Source organism: Triticum aestivum, chromosome 3A (genome assembly GCF_018294505.1).
Source record: "Triticum aestivum cultivar Chinese Spring chromosome 3A, IWGSC CS RefSeq v2.1, whole genome shotgun sequence".
Lineage (NCBI taxonomy): Eukaryota > Viridiplantae > Streptophyta > Magnoliopsida > Poales > Poaceae > Triticum > Triticum aestivum.
The window spans coordinates 439,186,739-439,210,445 of NC_057800.1; positions in this window are offsets into that span (position 1 = coordinate 439,186,739).

A 23,707-nucleotide genomic window follows, 5' to 3' on the forward strand; every position below is an offset into this window, starting at 1 on the left:
GCCCATAAACCTATGCATAGGGGTTGGCACACGTTTTCGTCGTGATTCTCCGATAGAACTTTGGGGCACTCTTTGAGGTTCTATGTGTTGGTTGAATAGATGAATCTGAGATTGTGTGATGCATATCGTATAATCATACCCACAGATACTTGAGGTGACATCGGAGTATCTAGTCTTTGTTGCATGTTGAGGGATAGTTATGTGATCCAATTATGTTATTATTGTTGAGAGGACTTGCACTAGTGAAAGTATGAACCCTAGGCCATGTTTCAACGAATTGCAATACCGTTTACACTCACTTTTATCATTAGTTGCCTTGCTGTTTTTATATTTTCAGATTACAAAAACCTTTATCTACCATCCATATACCACTTGTATCACCATCTCTTCGGCGAACTAGTGCACCTATACAATTTACAATCACTACAAAAAAAGACACATCTGTGACATTTTGGGCCGAACGAAAAAAATTCTGTCATACATATGACACTTCTATGACGATAATTGTGACAAAACCCGGTATCATCATAGATGTGGTGGGCTCCTACTTCTATGACAAAAAATGATGACAGAAAATGGGCTTTTCGTCCTGGGCGGGCCGGAGACGCAGCTGCATGACATTCTTTGGGCCGTCCATGACGGAAAAATCATGGTAGAAGCGAGGGGGAGGAAAATTTCGGGGAGTTCCCGGTTACGGTGGGAGGTCGGGGGCCGAGCGATGCGCGTTTCTCTCCTAGACGTACGCGCGTGTGTGCGAGGCGTTGGCTCTAACTGAACCCGAGTGAGGCGTTGGGCTCTAATTGAACCCGAGCAATTGCACTGCAGGCTATGCGTTACTGAACCCGAGCGATCGATCGATGGCTGTTAACTAAACCCGATCGAGCGATTCCTTGGCTACTGCTGCTAACTGAAGCCGATCGATGGGATGAACAGTGAGCCTTGCAGGGGGTTTGGATGAACAGTGAGCGGTGGCATTGCCTCTGGATGAACAGGACCCCGTGGTGTGGTGGAGGGTTGGATGAACAGTAGACGGTGGAGGGGTGCCCGTGGAGGGGTGGATGAACAGGACCCCGTGGTGTGGAGGGCAGGATAAATAGTAGACGGTGGGGGTGCCCATGGAGGGGTGGTTGAACAGGACCCCGTGGTGTGGAGGGCTGGATGAACAGTAGACAGTGGAGGGGTGGTTGAACAGTAGCCGGTGGAGTAGCGCGCGGTGGAGGCTGGATGAACAAGAGCCCATGGAGGCTAGAGGAGGTCGATGGTGGATGAACAGTAGCTCGTGGAGGCTGGAGGGGGTCCATGATGGAGATGAACAGTATCCCGTGGAGTCTCATTTTGCGGTACGCCACACCCCTCCCGATGAACAGGACCCCCGTTTCGACCGTAGCGCTCCAACACAAGTACGTTTCCTCCGTTTTGCGGTACGCCACACCCCTCCCGATCAACAGGACCCCCGTTTTGACCGTAGGAGGTCCGTTTCCTCCGTTTTGCGGTATGCCACACCCCTCCCGATCAACAGGACCCCCATTTCGACCGTAGTAGGTCCGTTTCCTCCGTTTTGCAGTACGCGACACCCCTCCCGATCAACAAGACCCCGTTTCGACCATAGGAGGTCCGTTTCCTCCGTTGTGCGGTACACCAGGCCTCGTTTCCATCGCCTCTTCCGTGCAAGCCCTCCCGATGAACACAACCACGCATTCCGTTCCGACCCATGAACACGACGACGACGCTGTTTCTCCGCTCCGACCCAGCCATGTACACGAGCCCTCGTCATACGTATGCGCGAGTAGGCGTTCGAGACCCCGCCCGTATGTACACATAGGTGGCCGTATTTTCTTTCTTGCACCCTGGCCGCCTCTACTACGACATGTGCACGCCTATACAGCCTCTAGTATATATGTACGTACACGTTCGCGACCAGAATGACAATGCTACGTACGCTTCGACCAGGTGGGTCCCGACTGTCAGGCACTTCCTTGCGTGCGAAGGTGTAACTGGTGGGTCCCAGCAGTCAGGGGGGAAATGTTTTTTTCACGGAATATAGTGGTCCATCCGGTGGGTCCCTGCTGTCAGGTGGAGGAATCATTATTTTCTGCGTAATAAGGAGGCACTTCCTTGATGCCGCCGTGGACCAAGCTGTCAGCCTCTCCACGTACAGTCCACGTCCGATGGAAGTCGTTCCTTGACCACGTTGACCATGCCGCGCCAATAGCACCAGGGCGGTGGACGACGGCGAGTCCTAGGAAGGGGACGACGCGGAGCCAGTGAAGACGCGGCAGTGGATGCCCATGCGGAGAGTATGAGGGTTCACTCGTTCGGCTGCGGTGTGAGGCTGCCATCGCCGCAGGGCCTGGACAGCGGTGGGAATAGTAAGGGGCGGTGAGGCCTCCGCGGCAGCACAGCCGGCCACGGGAGGCAGGAGCAGGCGGCACAACTGGCGCTGCTTTGGGCGGCTGGAGCAAGAAGACCAGAGGTTGAAGAAGCACTACGATCGTTGGATGGACATCGTACGGTCACTAGAGCTAGAATCGTGCATATTGACTAAGTTGACAAAGCCCTCCATCCCCGTCAACTTAGTAGGCCCACAAGTCAGCCTCCCACCAAGGTGGGTCCCAGCTAGCAGGGGGTATTCATTTTTTTGTGCGTAATAAGGAGGCACTTCCGGTGGGTCCGAGATGACAGCAGGGGGAACGTTTTTTCGCGAAATACGGTGGCTCGTCGGGTAGGTCCCAGCAGTCAGGGGCAAACATTTTTTTCACGATATACTAGTGGGCGTCTGGTGGGTCCCTGTTGTCAGGTGGAGGAATAATTATTTTCCGAGTAATAAGGAGGCACTTCCTTGCGGCTGCCGTGGACCCAGCTGTCAGCCTCTCCACGTACAGTATTCTTCCGATGGAATTCAGTCGTTTACCACATTGACCACGCCGCCCTGACAGCACCACAGCGACGGACGACGGCGAGGCCTAGGAAGGGGACGATGCAGAGCCGGGGAAGACGCGGCAGTGGATGCCCACGCGGAGAGGAGTACGAGGGTTCACTGGTTCGGCTGCACTGCCGTCGCCGGAGAATAACAGGGGGTGTGGGTGAGTGGAGTGGAGGGATGGCCTGGCCAGCGGTGGGAGTAGTATGGGGCCGGTGAGGCCTCCGCTGCAGCACAGCCGGCCATGGGAGGCAGGAGTAGGCGGCACGACCGGCGCTGCTTTGGTCGGCTGGAGCAAGAAGACGAGAGGTTGAAGAAGCACTACGGCCGTTGGATGGACATCGTACGGTCACTGGAGCTAGAATCGTGCATATTGACTAAGTTGACAAAGCCCTCTGTCCCCGTCAACTTAGTAGGCCCACAAGTCAGCCTCCCACCAAGGTGGGTCCCAGCTAGCAGGGGGGTATTCATTTTTTGTGCATAATAAGGAGGCACTTCCGGTGGGTCCGAGCTGACAGCAGGGGGAACGTTTTTTTCGTGAAATACGGTGGCCCGTCGGGTAGGTCCCAGCAGTCAAGGGCAAACGTTTTTTCACGATATACTGGTGGGCGTCCGGTGGGTCCCTGCTGTCAGGTGGAGGAATGATTATTTTCCGTGTAATAAGGAGGCACTTCCTTGCGGCTGCCGTGGACCAAGCTGTCAGCCTCTCCACGTATAGTATTCTTCAGATGGAATTCGGTCGTTGACCACATTGACCACGCCGCGCCGACAGCACCACGGCGGTGGACGACGGCAAGGCCTAAGAAGGGGACGACACGGAGCCGGGGAAGACGCGGCAGTGGATGCCCACGCGGAGAGGAGTACGAGGGTTCACTGGTTCGGCTGCGCTGCCGTCGCCGCAGAATAACAAGGGGTGTGGGTGAGTGGAGTGGAGGGATGGCCTGGCCAGCGATGGGAGTAGTATGGGGCGGTGAGGCCTCCGCGGCAGCACAGCCGGCCACGGGAGGCAGGAGCAGGCGGCATGACCGGCGCTGCGTTGGGCGGCTGGAGCAAGAAGACCAGAGGTTGAAGAAGCACTACGGTCGTTGGATGGACATCGTATGGTCAATCGAGCTAGAATCGTGCATATTGACTAAGTTGACGAAGCCCTTCATCCTTGTCAACTTAGTAGGCCCACTATACTGGGTCCCAGCTAGCAGGGGAAGTATTCATTTTTTTGTGCGTAATAAGGAGGCACTTCCTTGCGTGCGAAGATATAGCTGGTGGGTCCAAGCTGACAGCGGCGGTAACATATTTTACGCAAAACACAGAGGCCGTTTCGGTGGGTCCCAGATGTCAGGTGGAGGAAATCATTATTTTGCGCGTAATAAGGAGGCATTTCCTTGCGTGCGGCCGTGGACCAAGCTGTCAGCCTCTCCACGTACAGTCCACTTCAGATGCGTGTCGGTCATTGACCACGCTGACCACGCCACGCCGAGAGCACCAGGGCGGTGGACGACGGCGAGGCCTAGGAAGGGAACGACACGGAGGCAGGGAAGACTCGGCCGTTGTTTTTGTTTCCCACGCGGAGGGGAGTACGACTGTACGAGGGTTTACTGGTTCGTTTGCTGTCGCCGAAGAATAACAGCAGGTGTGGGTGAGTAGAGGGATGGCTAGGCCAGCGATGGGAGTACGATGGGGCAGTGAGGCCTGCGCGGCAGCATAGCCGGCCGCGGGGAGGAGAGAGCAGCCAGTCCCACCAGCACTTGTTTGAGCGGCTGGACCAGGAAGAGCAGAGATTGAAGAAGCACAACGGCCGTTGGATGGACATCCAACAGTCACTGCTTGTGCGTCAACCTTTTTTTAGGAAAGCCTCAAATCTATGGAAAACAACATACAACCCATCTGCCATTATTTCTAATAATTTTCAGCGCATTTGCTAATTCTTAAGGTTTTTTTGGAGCCCATATTCTTTTTGTTAGCATTACAGCCCAAATTGTGGCCATGGTTAAAAAATTATACGAAATTTTGCATATTTCGGTGTGGTCCGAACTGTTTTTGATCCTGAAATTTCGACTCACATTCATACTGATTTTAAAAATAAATGTATATCAATATAAAATCCAACAAATTATCCACACATAAAAATTAATTTAATTTAAAATCTTGAAATGAAAAAAAAGATATTTGAAACTAATTGCCGATTTGATGTGTTTTAAAAATGTACAACCCATTTCTCATTACTGATGGGCCATTTTCTCGGCCAGCCGAATGAAAGCTCTCCTCGTCTTGAAAGATTTGCAGCCCAACAGGCCTGACAAAGCGACTTGCTTGGCAAATCACAAAAAAAACTGGGGTGTGGCCGTGGACCCAGCTGTCAGGCTCTCCACGTGCAGTACTCTTTTGATGGAAGTCGTTCCTTGACCACGTTGACCACGCCGCGCGGAGAGCACCACGGCAGTGGACGACGGCGAGGCCTAGGAAGGGGACAACGCGGTAGTGGAAGCCCGCGCGGAGAGGAGTACGAGGGTTCACTGGTTCGGCTGCGGTGTGAGGCTGCCGTCGCCGTAGGGCCTGGCTAGCGGTGTGAATAGTAGGGGCGATGAGGCCTCCACGGTAGCACAGCCGGCCACAGGAGGCAGGAGCATGCGGCACGACCGGCGCTGCTTTGGGCGGCTGGAGCAAGAAAACCAAAGGTTGAAGAAGCACTATGGCCATTGGATGGACATCGTTATTTTGCGTGTAATAAGGAGGCACTTCCTTGCATGCGAAGATATAGCTGGTGGGTCCGACCTGTCAATGGGGGGAACATTTTTTTAGTCCATTTGGTGGGATGGGTGAAACAATGATGTAGCATCTATGTAGCCCTTTAAATCCCATTTGCATTTTTCTCGAAATCCGCGGACTTGCTGGGCTGGGTGAAAATATCATGTTGGGCTAGACGGAGAAATGTTATAAAAACATAAACACATGATTGCACGTCAGTAAAATCTTTGCAAGCTTATGTATGCAATCACTAGGAGTTAACTTGCCAAGTTATATATAAACAATTATTATTATTATTTTGTAAGAACTTTCAACTTACGAAATAAAGTATCATTTTAATTTGATGAGTTAATAGTACGTGGGGTATTATTATTTTTAGGCTAGACGTGGGACAGTTGAGTTGGTTCTAGGGGAAAGTACTGGGAGAAAACTCAGTTTACATCGAAAAAGAAAGTGGGAGAAAATTCAGAGACCTGCTGGGTCCACCTGAGGAGGGGAATATGTTGGGAGGAAGGAGATTCAAAGCACGACAGCCGAGTGAACTAGTTTTTTTTACGGACAAGTGAACTAGTTTACATACATAAGCAAATAGCCACTAAAAAAAGCAATCAGGTTAATGGGTTCTTAAAAGAAATATTTCAGACAAAATAGATAATTACGACACATAGGCTAATGCATGAAACACTCAGATGATAAAGGTGCTTATAAACAGATAAAGTACAACATCTAGACCTTCCTGGCACGCTTGATCATGACGCTGCGGCTGTCCGTGTACTCGTCGGTTACGGGAAGCAGACACGCCCTCATGTCCAAGATCTGCCTGTACATGTCGTAGCATCCGTATGCGTCCTTGGCCGCATAGGTTATGTAGGCTAGATTCAGAGGTACCTCCCACATGTTTAGGTCGTCTTCTTTCATGTTGGTGTATCAGGGTCGATGATGGTCTCAGCAAGGTCAATCACGGAGTCCTTCTCCTGCCCGTTGCTGATGATCTTGTATTGCTTCTGGATGTCGACAAGCTTGTTGCACCAGATTGCCGAATCGTCGTGTTCTTCCTTCTCTCCACCGTAGCGAAGGTGCAGTCGGCGCTGCCGATGAAACGGGCGAATGCTCCAGAACCTGGTGCAGCCATAGGACTGAGGCGAGGCAGAGCTTCACCGAGTCTGTATTGTTGGTGTACATCACATTCAACTTGGTACAACCATAGGACTAAACGACGAACTCAAAGGGGAACTCCTTGCTGAAGTCCATATCCAACTTGCTCACCCCTCGGATCGCCATTGGAGTCTCTTCGAGTGAACAAGTGTGTAGGCGGCGATAGCAGTTCGTTTTTCAGCTCATGGGGAACTGGATTCAACAGTAAGCTGAGTGTGTACAGGCGACAACAGTTACTACCCCTCCCTCGTCCGCTGCACGCCCGGCAGAAGATGCACCCTCGGCCACACATCGGTTCACGAGCGGGTCTGTATTGGTACTGTAATAACAGGAGTTAGTGATCACTTTACTTAAATTTAATTAGCTCTAATAGAAATTTGTACTTAAAACAAGCAATGCATTCGCTCGTTCTATCAGTGCCACAGGATCAACATGCACAACAATTAGAATTATTATTCACATGACGCGCACGATCAGCACATTTGTCGCACTTTCACAAAGATAATACTACCAAGTTTGAACTGTTTGTTATGGTTGTTGTCCTCTGCATCATCATGCCATGTTTCCCAGCTTGCAAGATTCAGAACCAACAAATAAGATCCAAATAATAAGTACAACAAAGATGCCTACACATCTCATTGATTCCGAGCTTGCAAGATTCAGAACCAACAAATAAGATTCAAATAATAAGTACAACAAAGATGCCTACACGTCTCACTAATTCCTAGCTTGCAAGATTCAGAACCAACCCATTAGAGCCTTTTGATAAAGTGAATATCGGGATTAAATCCATCTTCGCTAGCCATGTCATACAATCGAAGAACTTGGCGAATGCTCTTGACTGTCACAACATCTGTAGTTGAGTATTCCTGTTTGCATAGCACAAACCAGGAGATCGTGATTTCACTTTAATAGTGGCCTCCTTTACTCAACCTGCAACTCCACTCGGATGAAGCCTGCCTGGACTTCCATGATTCAATTCATGCACCTTTTTCTGCAGTTCACCTGAAATGAAGCAAAGATTGCATCATTCAGCTAGCAAGAAGTACTTGCTCTTGTGAGCTGGCAGGTTCTTCTTTAGTAGTTGCACTAAAATTGAGGAACATTAAGGTTGGATGTCCGGCTCATGTAAGGTGCAACTATAATTTTGTTATCCTTTTGTGTAGTTCCACTAAAATAAAGTGCCATTGTGGTGACAGTGACGGCTCATCTTGCAAAGGCTAATAAAATGTTGCACGAGATTACCAGCAGAACTAGACGGAGATTTTGGAAACTCCAATCACCATTTTGTGCAGTTCCACCAAAATTGAGAGATGCTGCCCACGTGACATTTTAGTTGAACTGCACAAGACACTCATTCCAAAAAAAGTGTTTTGTGCAATTCACCAAAAGGTCACAATAGCAACAAGGTGAAATGGATATCCCTATCTGCACAAAATGATAGAAAGTAAACAGTTGCTGGTCAATAAGAATATACGAAACATATACAAAATGAAAAGAAGCATCTTAATTATGTTCATGGCAATCACGCAAGGACAGTAGAAATTTTAAAACGTCAGCAATGCTTCATGTTACCAGAAGCATTACGATCAACAATGAGATTCCTCAAATATGGGATTACTTTAATGGTGGCATTGCTTGTTTACCAGACACAATAAATCAATAGCAGCTAAAGAGTTAGTTTAAGGGCATGGGACCGTGGGGACACCAGGACACTCAGCAGCGTAAAGGAGCAACTTACTTACCATACTGGGGAAAACAGCAGGAGTGCCATTTGTAACACAGTTTAATTGCATCTTAGCACTGGAGGCATTAGATTAACAATAACACTGGTTAGACATGTCCCTAAGGTAACACTGTGATCGCTTCATTTTACATGAAGCCCTTACATTAACAATAGCAAAAGGTTGGTATAAGGACATGCGACAGTGGATGCATCAGCACAATGTACCTACAAGGAGGCATAAAGTGGTGATGCCGAGTTTGTTCAGGCTATGTGAGGGAAGCAAACCTAATCTTGGAGACCTTGTACTATGTGAGGGCAGCAAATCTAATCCTGGAGACCTTTTACTATGTGAGGGCAGCAAATCTAATCCTGGAGACCTTTTACTATGTGAGGGCAGCAAATCTAATCCTGAGACCTTTTACTATGTGAGGGCAGAAAATCTAATCCTGAGACCTTTTACTATGTGAGGGCAACAAATCTAATCCTGGAGACCTTTTACTATGTGATGGCAGCAAATCTAATCCTGGACATACTCTGTTGACTTGTCCACCAGCCGCCACTTCCTATACTTTTTTTAACCAATAATAGATCTGTTCCTTATCCAGTTTGTACTGCGTTTTCCCATTATTTCCCTTTTCAGCCAAGAGACCAGTTGGGTATCCGGTCTCTACTACTTTCACCATATTATTTCCTCTTTGAATCAAGTCCTAGATTCATGCTACAACTTTCCCCCCTTTCTTCGTTGTTTGAACAAAGCCCTAGATTCGAATGCATGAACTAGCTTTACCTCTAATAATACTAAAAATTTAGGTGGCTTTGGAAGAGCTGATGGGAGTAGGAAAAGATGCACATGCAGACACGTGGGGAGCTGGGGCAGTAGAGCAAGGCCGCTTTCGAAGAACTTATACCTGAGGGTCGCCGGGGTGTCGGCGGCGGCAGGTCGGATCTGCAGACAATACGGCAGGGAGGAAGAAGGGTCGGAGGACCTCTCGAGCCGGCGCTGTGTCGGAGAAAATGGCACGGGCAAAGGATCGGGCCCCTCCGGCAGCTGTGGGTTTCCTCCCTTGACGGCGATGACCGCGTGAATGATGCACCTTTTTGTCCTCTACACACACCAGCCCAAGGGATCTAGCCAGATCTGTGACCAGCGGTGAGCAGAGAGAAAATGTCGCTACCGCTATCTTCTTTATATCTAGAGAGGATGAGAGAATGAAGAGAGCAACCCTAGTAAAGCAAGCGCTCAGGCCCCTGCGTCCATATATAGTGGAGTGATTATCTTTTTTCTCTCCACAACAAGCGTTTCAATTTGTGTACATGGCATTAAAGAAAAGAAACTCTCTATTTAAGGTGACTACTGTACGACTCCTACTTACTACTAGTAGTAGTACTATAGTATTGTTCACTTGTGCTCCCCACCCCTCCATTCATTGAACAACCCCACGGGTGAATAAACATACAATACTTACTGTATTTATATAGAACTAACAAGCTCGAACTATTTTCGCGTAGTTAAAAGTTGAGGGTGGGGCTTTTCCCGGGCAGTACACGCAGCAGTTTTCGGGTAGGCGGTTTGAGAGAGAGGCGAGGAGGTTGAGCGAGTGGGGCTATGCGATTTGACGGTGTGTTACTGCTGGAAAGACTTGTGATATGACCACTCACTATAGTCGTGAATTACTGGCTTTCCGACCGGGGTGATGCCCCCCTTCCGTTCCGCGCTCTAATTTGGTGCATGACACGTCGACCCGGATGCTCGCTCTCCCACATGTTGGAGTAGTAAGAAGGAGCAAAGAATGATGCGGTATATACACGAGCGTCCGGGCTGTGCTTGGCTCTTCGCCTCTTCGGGAAGTTGAACAATGGGGAGTACTACTGCACTGGAGGAGTACTACAGTATGCTTCTGGCCATCTGACACCGATTGAACTGCTGCATGTCCACCGCGTGTGGGAGGGAGAGCGTGTAGCGAAAGCTTCTCCTAGTCTTGCCAGCCACCACGCTCATGGGCGAGGGAGGGACGCTCCTGCCTTTGCGTCTATGACAGGTGGGCCCGACAGGTGTGTGGCCAACCTGTCATACAGCCAAAGGCAGGTGCAGTTAAGTCGGGGAAGGAGAGGATAATCAAACTTCTCGTTGATGTACGAGTTGACGTGACACATCAAAGCACTGCACTCGATATATTTCAATAATTTGCGTTTACCGATGCATTAATTACAACACATGCATGCATGTCGTGACTCTCCTTTTGATACTTGCATGTGTTGATTTAATGCACCTTGAAGTAGTATAAAATATGTGACGGTAAAGCTTTGTAATACCCTGGCCCAAGTCGAGAGATGGTTGTGCACGAGGGGGGCGAGATCACCGATACGTCACTTACCACAAGCTCGCCGATCACCAGAGCGTGTGTCCGCTCGCGCCCTGCAAATGCCCCGTGCCCGTCTGCGGCTACGAAGGCCCGCCGCCGGCGCTCTACCACCACATCAGCACCGCGCATCCCATGCCCGTGCACAGGATCCAGTACGGCAAGGTGCTCCAGCTGCAAGTGCTACTGTCGGAGCCACGACTCTTGCTGTTCACGGAGGAGGACCGCCGCGCGTTTTTGTTGGTCGGCGGCGTGCTCGACATCGGCGCGCCTATCGTCGTGTCGGTCGTCTGCATCAGAGCGGGGGCGTCCCCACTGCCGCACTACGTGGCCAAGCTGTGGGCGAACGGCCCGCCGGGGGAGCCCAAAGCCACGACCGACGCCGTCAAGGTGGAAATGGAGGTGACAAGAAGCAAGGATCCCGGCGACGTCGACGTGCAGGCGTTGTCCTTCTTGACAGTTCCGCACATGCTGCTGGCCGGGGCTAAGCTTGTGTCCCTCCACATTCAGATGGACAAGCTCACGTCCTAAATGTTTCTATTGTGCCTTCGGTTTATCTTAGTAATATGCTAATATAGGGATTACCTTGGTCTACTTTAGCTTAAGAAATGGTGGGTTTTGGTGGCGATAAAAAAATTATGTTTATCAATGCATTAATTGCAATGCATGCATGCATAAAGTACATGCATTGGTCAATTTTACCTTAATACTTGCATGCAATGATTTAATGCACCTTGGAATCTGAACATGTGTTGGGGAACAACCAAATTGAGCCTTATAAAATGGAAAAACTAAAATTTTGAGATAAGCCCTATAAAACCGAAAAGGAAAGAGTAGAAAAATAAGTACTCCATCCGGGAATAGTGCCGCACTTCGAAACTTGAACCGTCAATAAATTTTGAGCTTGAGTCTCATCACATTCCAAATTACTCCATGCTATATTGAATTGCAAACCTGTTCACACCGATCACAACCTAAACGGTTTCCCACTTAGGAGCGTATTAGTACTCGGTTATAAATACTAGTATGCCAAGATGACTGTGCATTCCTCCTCAACTCCTCATCCACAAAAACAAACAAGCCATTCAGCATCCTTCCCTTGCGTCTGCCATGGCCAGCATGAGTTCTGGGTCGAGAGATTGCCACCAGGGAGAGGCAAGCATGGAGGCGGAAGCACGAGAGATGTCCCGCCTCGCTGCGAGAGCAGCCGACATGTCCCGCCGCGCGGAAGTAGCAGCACAGAGGTCCCGCCGTGCCGCTGAAGCAGCACGGAGGTCCCGCCGCGCCGTCGATGCAGCATACTGGTCCGGCCACGCCGCGGAAGCAGCAGAGATGTCCCGCCGCGCCACGAATGCGGTAGAGATGTCTCGCCGCGCCGTGGTGGCCTTGGAAAATTTCTCGCGTGCAGGCAATGACTGTTATAGGCGCATGCATGCGATCGTCCATGGCCAGATGGATCAGATCTCCCATTTTGCGAGGTTGCAGGACGACATGAAAGCCTCGTTTGAATAGGCTATCCGCGCACTAAGGGAGGGCAGTGAGAGGCTCCGGGCCAAGCGCGACCTGCTGAGAGAGAATATCGTCCAAAGTACAGACCACCAGGAGGAGACCAGTGCCTTGTTGAAGAGGACCGGCGTCATCGTCAAGAAACTTATGGACGAGAATGACATGCTCCGCAACGAGCGCCAAAGGCTGGTGGAGGAATCCGTGGATGTTCTCAAGCAGCATCTTGAGGACACGAAAGAGCTCATCGCCGCTCGCCGCGGAAACTAGTTCCCGCGGCCTGCAGCAACGCATCAAGAAAGTAGATATCAGCGAGCCAGATCCTTGTCTTCCTTCTTCTTTGCCCTTGTGTATTTCGGGCGTAGCCGCATGTGGCTTTTTAATTATATTTCTAATTATGTAAGACAATTATTCGTCCTTATCTTTCTGTGGAAGATCAATGTTGCGAGGCTGGGATGAAGAAAACTCTTGCTGTGGCGACCCTGGCGTTGCCGTTCTTCTAGTTGCTGCTGGGCTTCCTTCAGTTTACTGGTTTCTTTTGATATAATAATCGGTTTAGGATGTGGATTGTGTCGTCGGTTATAATGTTGGGTTCTAGCGCGGATGTTTGGCCTTTGTTGGCCTCTTGGGATGTTGCGATTTCAATCTGGTAGCTTTTAGTCCTTCGTGTTAGGCTGGAGTTGTGCTGAACTTCTTGTGAATTGTGGTGGTTTTCAGTAATGAAAATCGGAAGGGACAAGCCCTTCTTTGATCAAAAAAATTAATCGTCCTTATATATTCATCAGTCTTTTTCTAAGTCACAGTAGATGCTATATAGGTCCGTCGGTTCTTACATCAAGATCCGTGCTTTCAGATTTTCTTTTTTCTCTCTTAAATCTCAGTCGAGTGAGACATAGCCACGCCATTAAACAGAGGCTCGGCGCCATTAATGGAGACCTTGGGAGAGAGGTGGACGGCAGATGGAGGTCAAAGGGCTCTCCTCCCGATAAGCACGCGCAGGGGTCTGATCGCACGCCTCTCGTACTACTCAAATAGCTACCCTGCACGGCGCCTCCTAGCTAATAAAAAATGGGGACGCGTGGCGGCACGTAAATGGTACTAGTAAGTAGAACGCCCACGGTTTCAACAATACTTGTGTTTCCGATTGTAACGTGACAGCACTTGTTCCAAAATGACTTTGTTGATTGTTAATGTGTGCGCCTTCGCAAATCGGACTGCAAATTTACCACAGCATGTTGGTGCCATGTCATGGCACCAAGCCAAGTTTCATTATTTTCATGCGTGTTTTGGATTTACAGGAATTAAAAAACTAAGTTTCTCAATGTTTCCAACCCAGCCACGACGCCCAGAATTTTGAATTTCATTCCCATTTCTTGCATGTAACCTAGAAATTTACCCGAGGACACACATGTGATTTTTCAACCAACTTTGGTGCACTGGAACATGTGCTTGTATTTCAAATTTGAATTATGCACACAAAGGTGACACGTTCCCTCCCAGAACCACGAGCCTTCTTGAGAGAAGCTCCGATTTGCAAGAAGCTTATACCAAAATTTGTTCCTATTCGGCCAATTTTTTTACCACGGCATGGTACTACCATCACATGACACCATGCCAAGTTTCATGATTTTAAAACCAAGTTTCTCAATGTTCTCGACCGAGCCACGATGCCCAGATGTTTGAATTTGATTCTCATTTTTTGCATGGGACCTAGAAATTCACCCGAGGACACAAATGTGATTTTTCAACCAACTTTGGTGCACGGGAGCATGTGCTTGTAGTTCAAATTTGAATTATGCACATTAAATGACCAAAAACTCAATTAATGTGTAAATAAGGCCAAACGAAGCCGGAATAATTCCAAAATTTAACAGGGCACTCATGTAGTTCTATGTTGCCTTTGTAAATAAACTCAAGGGGGACAACGTATATCGTTTCGCACTCAAAGGTGGCACGTTCCCTCTCAGAACCACGAGCCTTCTTGAGAGAAGCTTGGGTTTGCAAGAAGCTTATACCAAAATCTGTTCCTATTCGGCCAATTTTTTTACCACAACATGGTAGTACCATGACATGACATCCACGCCAAGTTTCATGATTTTCAGACGTGTTTTGGATTTACAAGAATTTTAAAACCAAGTTTCTCAATGTTCTCGGCCGAGCCACGATGCCCAGATGTTTGAATTTGATTCTCATTTCTTGCATGGGACCTAGAAATTCACCCGAGGACACAAATGTGATTTTTCAACCAACTTTGGTGCACGAGAGCATGTGCTTGTAGTTCAAATTTGACTTATGCACATTAAATGACCAGAAACTCAATTAATGTATAAAAACGACAAACGAACCCGGAATAATTCCAAAATTTAACAGGGCACTAATGTAGTTCTATGTTGCCTTTGTTAAACTCAAAGGGGGGGCAGCGTATATCGTTTCACACTCAAAGGTGGCACGTTCCCTCTTAGAACCACGAGCTTCCAAATCGGCCCAATTTTTTACCACAACATGTTAGTGCCATGACATGACACCATGCCAAGTTTCATGATTTCCAGGCGAGTTTTGGATTTACATGAATTTAAAATCAAAGTTTCTCGATGTTCTCGGCCGAGTCATGACGCCCAGATGTTTGAATTTCATTCTCATTTCTTCCATGGGACCTAGAAATTCAACCAAGGACACACATGTGATTTTTCAACCCACTTTGGTGCACCGGAGCATGTGCATGCAATTCATATTTAGATTATGCACATTAAAAGTCCAGAAACTCAATTAATGTATAAAAAGGCCAAATGAACCCGAAATAATTCCAAAATTTAACAGGGCACTCATATAGTTCTATGTTGCCTCTGTAAATAAAATCAGGGGGAGGCAGCGTATATCGTTTCGCACACAAAGGTGACACGTTCCCTCTCGGAACCACGAGGCTTGTTGAGAGAATCTCCGGTTTTCCAAGAGGCTTATACGAAAACTTGTCCCAATTCAGCCAAAAATTATACGTATGAAAACAGGGTTTAGATTATCCCAAACATCTCGCTACCTAGACCAATAATGTACTATGATTTGAATTCAACATAAAATGGATACAAATATTTGAATTGGAGAGCGTATGGTACATGTAGTTCATAGTGAAATATGATTACTGCTATATGTATGTTTTTTGTTATCAAGATAATATTTAAATTATTGTATAACTTGACAACAATCGTATTCAAATAAGGAAAATTGATTCAAATTTAGTCCATATGGTAGACGACAATATATATGTTCACATGGTGGAGTAAAATGTTCATATATGATGGAAGATCAAAATGTACGACTACATCAATTATAAACCGCAAGGTCACCTAACGATATATTCGAATTCAACATAACGTGGATTCAAAAATTGAAATTCGAGATCATGGCATCTGTAATCATATAAAAAGGGACATTACTCTTTCTTTGGTGGGAATTGATTTGTTTTTTGTTCTTGTTGAGGGAAGTGCGAATCGATTTGGTACTGTGCAGGGTAATCTTGTTCTCCCGATTTTTTTTACATTTTTCTTGTAGTTTTTTCAATGGCATCTATAGCAATATAGTAAAAGGGGACATGACTCTCTTGTGTCTTGTATGAATTGTTTTTTTACACGTTAAGTTTGTTCTGCCGAACAAGGAATCCGCACCTTGTTATCCCGAAATTTTCAAGCTCGAGTATCTTTTGTCTCACCTGCTTTGAAACTCCCGCTTCTTCAACCCGCGCCGCGCCTTGTTATCCCGAAATTTGGACGCGCGCGAGAACTCCCTCCTCATCCGAAATCGCTCCCGCAGCCCAGACACGCGAAATCCCCCTTCTACCCCTCAGCCGGAAATGAAGCTCCACGTCGCGGTGTCAAAACCGGTGGGGGTACGCTGGTAACTTACCCTACATTTCGGACAAGCGCGTCCCTAAGCTTGGCTCCCCCCTCCCCCTTCGCCCCCCCCATTCGTACACCGAGGCCGCCAAAACCCGCGAAACCCCACGCTCCTCCGTCGGCCTCCCGACCGCCGCCCAGCCGGAGACTCTTCCCCGACTACGTCGTCCACCGCAACAGCTCGCCGTCCCTCATCCACCGCACCGGACGAGGATCCGTTGTCGATCTCGTCGTCCCGCCGGATCAGCCGCCCCGTCCTCCACCTCCAAGGAGCTGCCCCGACGTTCGCCTCGTCTATCGCGCCACCTCAATCCCCACAGCGCCGTCTTGACCTGCCCCACCGGAACCGCAGCACCCTCACCAATTCCTCCGATGAAGCCGAGGCCAACTCGGCGCAACCAAGGAGGTTCTGCACTCACCGCTGCATTTTATCTTTTATTCGATCTCACGGGGCTGCCGGTGCTCGATACCGAGCAGACATGGCGTGTCTCCATCGACGGCGCCGTCGCCGGCCACATCATCCACGGCGTCTCTCCCCCATGTCGTTGCTTCCTCGGCGGCGACTTCCACAAGGCACTAGCTGCAGCTGCTCCGGCTCTCGCTCGCTGCGCTCTGTTCTTGCTGTCGTCGCGCTGCTGCACTGCTCCTGCTTTCGTTCGTGCCGCTGCTCTGCTCTTGCTCTCGCTTGCGCTGCTGCTGCTGCTGCACGACCTCCGGCAGCTACAGGAGTTGCTGCTTTAGCACTCGCTCGCGGTGCTACTGCACGACTTGCTCTCTGCTAGTGCGTTCCCTGCTCGAGCGTCTGCTGATTTAGATCACTGCTTCTCTGCTACTAGTGCTCGAACGCCCTAAACATCTATTGCAATGCTCTGTTACTAGTTCAATCAGTTTCGACAGTAAAATTCAGTTTCGACTGTGAAGTTCATTTTCTTCAGTTAAGTTCAGAGTGAACAGTACTTACAGCATCTGTCGGAGCGGCCGTGGCGCGGCTGATGCGTTTTACATCTAGCACTTTTTGGTGATGTATTTTACATCATCTATTGCAGATGATATTAGGGTCCCACTTCAGATTAACGTTGTCTGTCTTGTCATGCTTCAGCCTCGTCGCCGTACACCTTAGCGGAGCTGCTCCAACGACGGAACCGTCCATCACAGCGGAGCAGTACCCTCGGCGCCGTTTCCAGAGGCCTCGGATCTTCTTCCCCGCCTCCGACAGTCACACCAGCATCATCACCATCCTCCACGTCCAACCCAATGATGCTGAGGTCCACAAGGCTATGCCAAAGAGGTTGTACACTCGTCGCATCACTTTGTTTCTCCATTCCTCTGTTCTTCCAATTCATGTGAGCCAAACACACAGGTTGACTGAAATCCTATGTTTCCAAATGCTCTGTTTTGCACGTGCATTCCTATCCTATTCCTGTGTTTTTCCTGTCCCTGCGTTTATAGAATCCTCCAATTCTAAGGAGCCCTTACAGATTTACTTCATTTTCAGATAGGCGTCAAAGAAAACTCTGTGTGTTATGTCCTGCTCCTGCCGTGCCGTCATCCACCCCACCTGAGGTGCACCATCGACAGAAGCGTTCACTGCAGCAGAGATCCCCCCTGCAGACTTCCTTTCGCCGCCTCAGATCATCTTCCCCGTTGCCGGCAGCCACGCCAACCGCATTACCATCACCGACTGAGCAGATGAACCTGAGGACTACACAGTTCCGGAAGAGAGGTCGCAGTCTTTCGTGTTTGCTTACGTTATACATCGGTTATTATTACCTGCTACTTTATCGTTCAATCTTGAGTTTTGAATTGCCCATGGGTCTCATATCGAGCCAGCAACGAATAGTATCTGTCTACTATCTGGTTCATCTGGGGTCTTCTATGTGGTTCATGTTGGGTGGGCAACAAACAATAGATGATCCATTGTCTATCTTTTTAAACTGAAGCTATAATCTACCTGGTATCATTAGTTTTGGATCCATCCACTCGTTTGCTACCATCAGTCTTGATTTTTGCATGCACCCCTTAGGCCTTACAAAATCTAACTATTTTTTTATTATGCATGTCAGATATTGTACACAATCGTACTGAACATGTAGAGAAAAAGAGAAGACCGTTGCGTGCGAATATAATGTCATGCAGACGCCGCTCCATGGTGGGCGAAGTGCCCCCCCTCCTGCATTTCCAGATTGTATTCCAGAGGAAGATAACTGTTCAGATGGAGATTCAGAAGGAGCCGACCACGCCTGTTTACCACCTGAGGTGTTTGCTCTAACCTGGCATGCTGATGTTGGTCATATCATGCATATGGCGCCTTGCATTGCTTACATTATACATCTTATATGTCATCAGCTTAGTTTAGATTTGCTTTGTGTGAATGCCACCTGTTTGGTTTCTATATCATACTCCCACCATTCCTAAATATTTGTCTTTTTAGAGATTTCAACAAGTGACTACATACGGAACAAAATGAGTGAATCTACACTCTAAAATATGTCTTTATACATCCGTATGTGGTAGTCCATTTGAAATCTCTAAAAAGACAATTATTTAGGAACGGAGGGAGTATATGGGAATTATGCAATGCCATCTTCTTTAGCCAGGCATCATATACGTGAATCATGCAATGCCATCCTGTTTAGCCAGTCATCGTATATGTGAATTGTATCGTGCCATATTTTTTCCATAATGTATTCCATTTGTCAACAATGTTTATACATTCATCTACTCTTCCTGTGCATCAGCCATTTGAGTCGGTCATTGGAAAATCTGGAGTGAAAACAAGGTCTTCTGAGCAGTCAGTGCTACCTGTCGATGCAGATTTCTTGCTGGTTACAGATAGCTCCTCAGAGGAGGATTCAGAGAGAGATGACCAGTCGTATTCCCCTCCCCCCGAGGTGCATGCTCTAACTTGGCTGGGTTATATTGCTCATATCTTGCATATCTTGCATTGCCATGCCATCTGCTTAGATTAGACATGCTTTGTGTGAATGCCTCCTGTTTGCTTTCTATATCAGATATGTGAATTATGCAATGCCATGTTTTTCAGCCAGTTATCATATATGTGAATTATGCACCGCCATGGAGCCAGGCATCATATATGTGAATTATCTCATGCCATCTTTTTTTCATTACGTATTCCATTTGTCGACAATCTGTGTATATTGAACTACTCTTCATGTGTATCAGCCATTTGAGCCGGTTATGGAAAAATCTGGAGTGAAAACAAGGTCTTCAGAGCAGGCAATGGTACCTGTTGAAGCATATATCTCGATGGTTACAGGGAGCTCCTCAGAGGAGGATTCAGAGACAGATGACCAGTCCTATATCCCACCTGAGGTGTATGCTCTAAGTTGCAATATTTATATTTCTCATATGATGCATATGGTGTCTTGCATTGCTTAGTTTAGACATCATATGCACACTATTGAATTCTATCTGCTTAGTTTAGAGATCATACATGCGAGTGCCAGTTGCTTAGTATATGAATCAATTATGTCAATTATATCATGCCATCCTGTATACTTAGACAACATGTATGTGAATTATTTCATCCCAACCTATTTTAGAAAGACATCATATAGTTTTGTCATGTCATCCTGTTTAGGTACTCATCATATGTTGAATTATGCCATTATATCCTGTTAAGTTATCCATCATATATCTGAAACTGTGTCATGCTATCCTGTTTAGTTAGGCATCATATATGTGAAATTGTGTCATGCTGTCCTGTTTGGTTAGACAACATACATGTGAATTACCACATCTGTCTATCATACAATGTCTGTACGTTCAATTTCTTTTCTTGTTTATCAGCCATTTGAATTGGAGGGGGTGATGGCAGTATCTAAGGGAGCAAAAACCCGTTCTTCACAAAAGACAGTGCTACCCGTTGATGCAGATAGAACCATGGTTGTACTGGCCCACAAACTAGCCCCACCACACATAATCGAGACTCTTCCAGATTGCACACTTACACCGTTGGGCAGAGAACCAGCTACAACCCATCTAACCGCAACCCCAGCGGATAGTAACCCACTTATAGTTGACAAAGCACCATGTCCACCACAGAGTACCCCCACACGAGCAGTTTGTAAAGCTACTGCAGTGCCCAAAGCACGAAGACCACCACAGCTAACCCAAACTCCACGTTTAAAGCAGAAGAGCAACTGTTCTCAGGTCAGATTCCGTAGCTATGGTCCATACTCCTTTGCTGTTGCATCACTGTATTTACTCATACCAACTACTTTCGAATTTGAAGGATCCAATTGAAACTCCAATGGCGCAACAGGTATGTTTTAAACCTATTTCTTTAACTGGATTGTTGTTCTAACTTCTTGCTCTATGTTGATTTCAGTTTAAGTTGCATAAACAGTTATGTTCTCATGTGATGCACATTACAAGTGCTGCCAATGCTGTGTAGTTTCTCACACTTATATTCTGTCTATGCTGTTGTGTCTTAAAAATATATGAGTTGAACTGTGTCTCTATCTTGATTAGGGAACATAAACTAGAATGATATGGACAATACAGTGACCATAGTACATAGATATATGTTTGTTTCATGCTGTTATCCTGTCCACCTTACTACTGAACCGGTTTACCAAAATGAGTTTCGTATACTACAAGCTAAACCTGTGATGTGTCTGCTTGTTTCTCTTGTAGTATGCAAACAGAATATTGGAGAAGAGCACCCCACTATGCAATGGTAGAGAAAGTAATGCAGATAAGGTTCAAGATAGTGAGACAACCCTGTTAGTCTCCAAGAAAGGTGATAAAAACGATCTTGTAGACAGTGAGAAAACCCCACAGTCCTGCATTGATGTAGTGTTCGAGTTACTGGCCAGTACCGCTGGCACAAGCTCTTCCAACTCGCTGCCTGAATCACTTCGGCTTCTTCAGTCTCAGCTACAAGCTGAAAGGCATCAGTCAGCTATGTTGCGACAAGAAGCCGAAGGACTGAGGAAGTCCCTGCAGAATTCAGATGCGTACTTTCTTGTGCAACAGCAAGCGCTGGAGGATTTAAGCACCAAACAAGAGAAAGTTAATAAGCTTGCTAAGCATCTTGCCAGCATTATGGGTACCCAGGATATTGTTTCTTGAGCTCTTCTGAAGTGGTTTCAGTTCTGGACTTGTTTTGCTGCGGCGTTTATATGCTGGTGTGTTCCCTATATTTGCACTGGTGGCGAACTTTGATGTCCAGTGGATGTAATATGTGTAATAGCCGTGATAGCCTAGCATAAGTTGCTCGCTTATTTATTTCCTTGTTTTGTTTATTTGTTTGCTTGTAGTCAATGCAGTTCTTTTTCCACGGTTTGCTAGTGGCTGCAATAACCTATTTTTGAAAACTAGGCCACAATAACCATGGGCTAATATTTACTGTAGTGACACTGGGCCTCCTACGGGCCGTAGAAACAGTGGGCCTTCTATGGGCTATAGAAACAGTAGGCCTTCTATGGGCCGTATCATCAATGGGCCTTATACGGGCCGTATGATCGATTTTCCAAACATGGGCCAATAATAGGCCTCATTATGGCCGTAAACGGGCTAGAGTTGGAATCGTCCGTTCATGGGCCGACCATAACGGGCCATCGTTAATAGGCCGTATTTGATGACGCTATGAAAATGGCCCAACGAATTAACGGACCACAAACGGGCCGACTGTAACCACAGGCTGAATTTGGCCCACAAGCAGAAAATGACAGTAACGGGCCGTAAGTAAACGAATGCTGGAAATGAACCCAAGAATAAATGGGCTCTGAGAAGGCCGAAAGATAACATGGGTTGGAAATGGCCCAATGGAATAACGGGCCGTTAATGGGTATAAAGTGATACACTGTTCATTACGGGCCAGTTTCACCACGGGCCGTTAATGGGTGTAAAGTGATACACTGTTCATTACGGGCCAGTTTCACCACGGGCCGTTAGTAGGCCAAGAGTTACATAGGGCCTCATATGGGCCCAAAGACATCATGGGCCATACATGGGCCATAAGTGAAAATGGACTGGAATCATATTGGATGGCCCAGATGACGCTACTGGGCCTAATTCGGATAGGGCGTAATGGGCCTTGGGTTAGCAGGCTGTAAATGGGCTATATTCGAACAGGCCGTTAACATGCTTTCCATGGGCCGGCCTGCCAGCTTTTGACCAAGTCAAATGGACCGGCCTTTTCACAGGAATGGGCCTCTGTTGGGCAGTGCCACGTGTCGACATATCATAGGCGCCTTCCGTCCAATGAGTGGTTGACATCTGTCCCAACGATGAGTCGACACGTGTTTCCTCTAGCCAATGATGATTTTACACGTGGAAAATCCCCATTGGTCGGGGCTGTTAACGGTTTATCGGATCCAAAACCCGACCCGATAGCTTAACGATGTTCCATTATGGTGGATGCCACATGTCGGTAACCCTTGACAAAAGCACTTCTGTGACGCGCGATTTATCGTCATGGAAGTGGACACTTCCGTGATGATAATTTTGGTAATGTCATGGAATACTTCTACGACAGCACAGGTATGACTATCTTGGTTCTGTCATAAATTTGTCATGGATGTACATGCATGACAAAAAAGTGACCTATTGTGACAAACACGTATCATCATGGAAGTGTATTTTTTTGTAGTGCATTGTATTGGGTGTGTTGGGGACGCAAGAGACTCTTTGTTATTTGGTTGCAGGGTTGCTTGAGAGTGACCATCTTCATCCTACGCCTCCTATGGATTGATAAACCTTAGGTCATCCACTTGAGGGAAATTTGCTACTGTCCTACAAACCTCTGCACTTGGAGGCCCAACAACGTCTACAAGAAGAAGGTTGTGTAGTAGACATCAACCTCTTTTCTGGCGCCGTTGACGGGGAGGTGAGTGCTTGAAGGTATATCTTTAGATCTTGCAATCGAGTCTTTTAGTTTCTTGTTTTATCACTAGTTTAGTTTATAAAAGAAAACTATTAAAAAATGGAATTGAGTTTGTCTCATACGCTTCACCTTTTTAATATCTTTCGTGAGTATGATGGAAAGGAAAATTGTGCTCAAGTGCTAGAAGAAGAAATCTATAAAATGTTTGGCACTAAATGTTTGAATGATGAGCATGATTGCAATGTTGTTAGTATGAATTCCTTGAATATCCATGATGCTAATGATATGCAAAGCCACAAGCTTGGGGAAGCTATGTTTGATGAAGATGATATTTTTTTGTCCCCCAAGTTTTGATGAGCAAATTTATAATGATAATAACATGCCTCCTACTTATGATAATTATTGTGATGATACATATGCTATAAAAAGTAGTGAGGATTATATTTATAAAACTTGTCATGATTATGGTTACCCCTTTTCTTAACATTACTCTTTTAATGTGGAAACAATTAATAGTATTCAAGTCTCTTATGATGCTCCCACTATTCCGAATGAGAA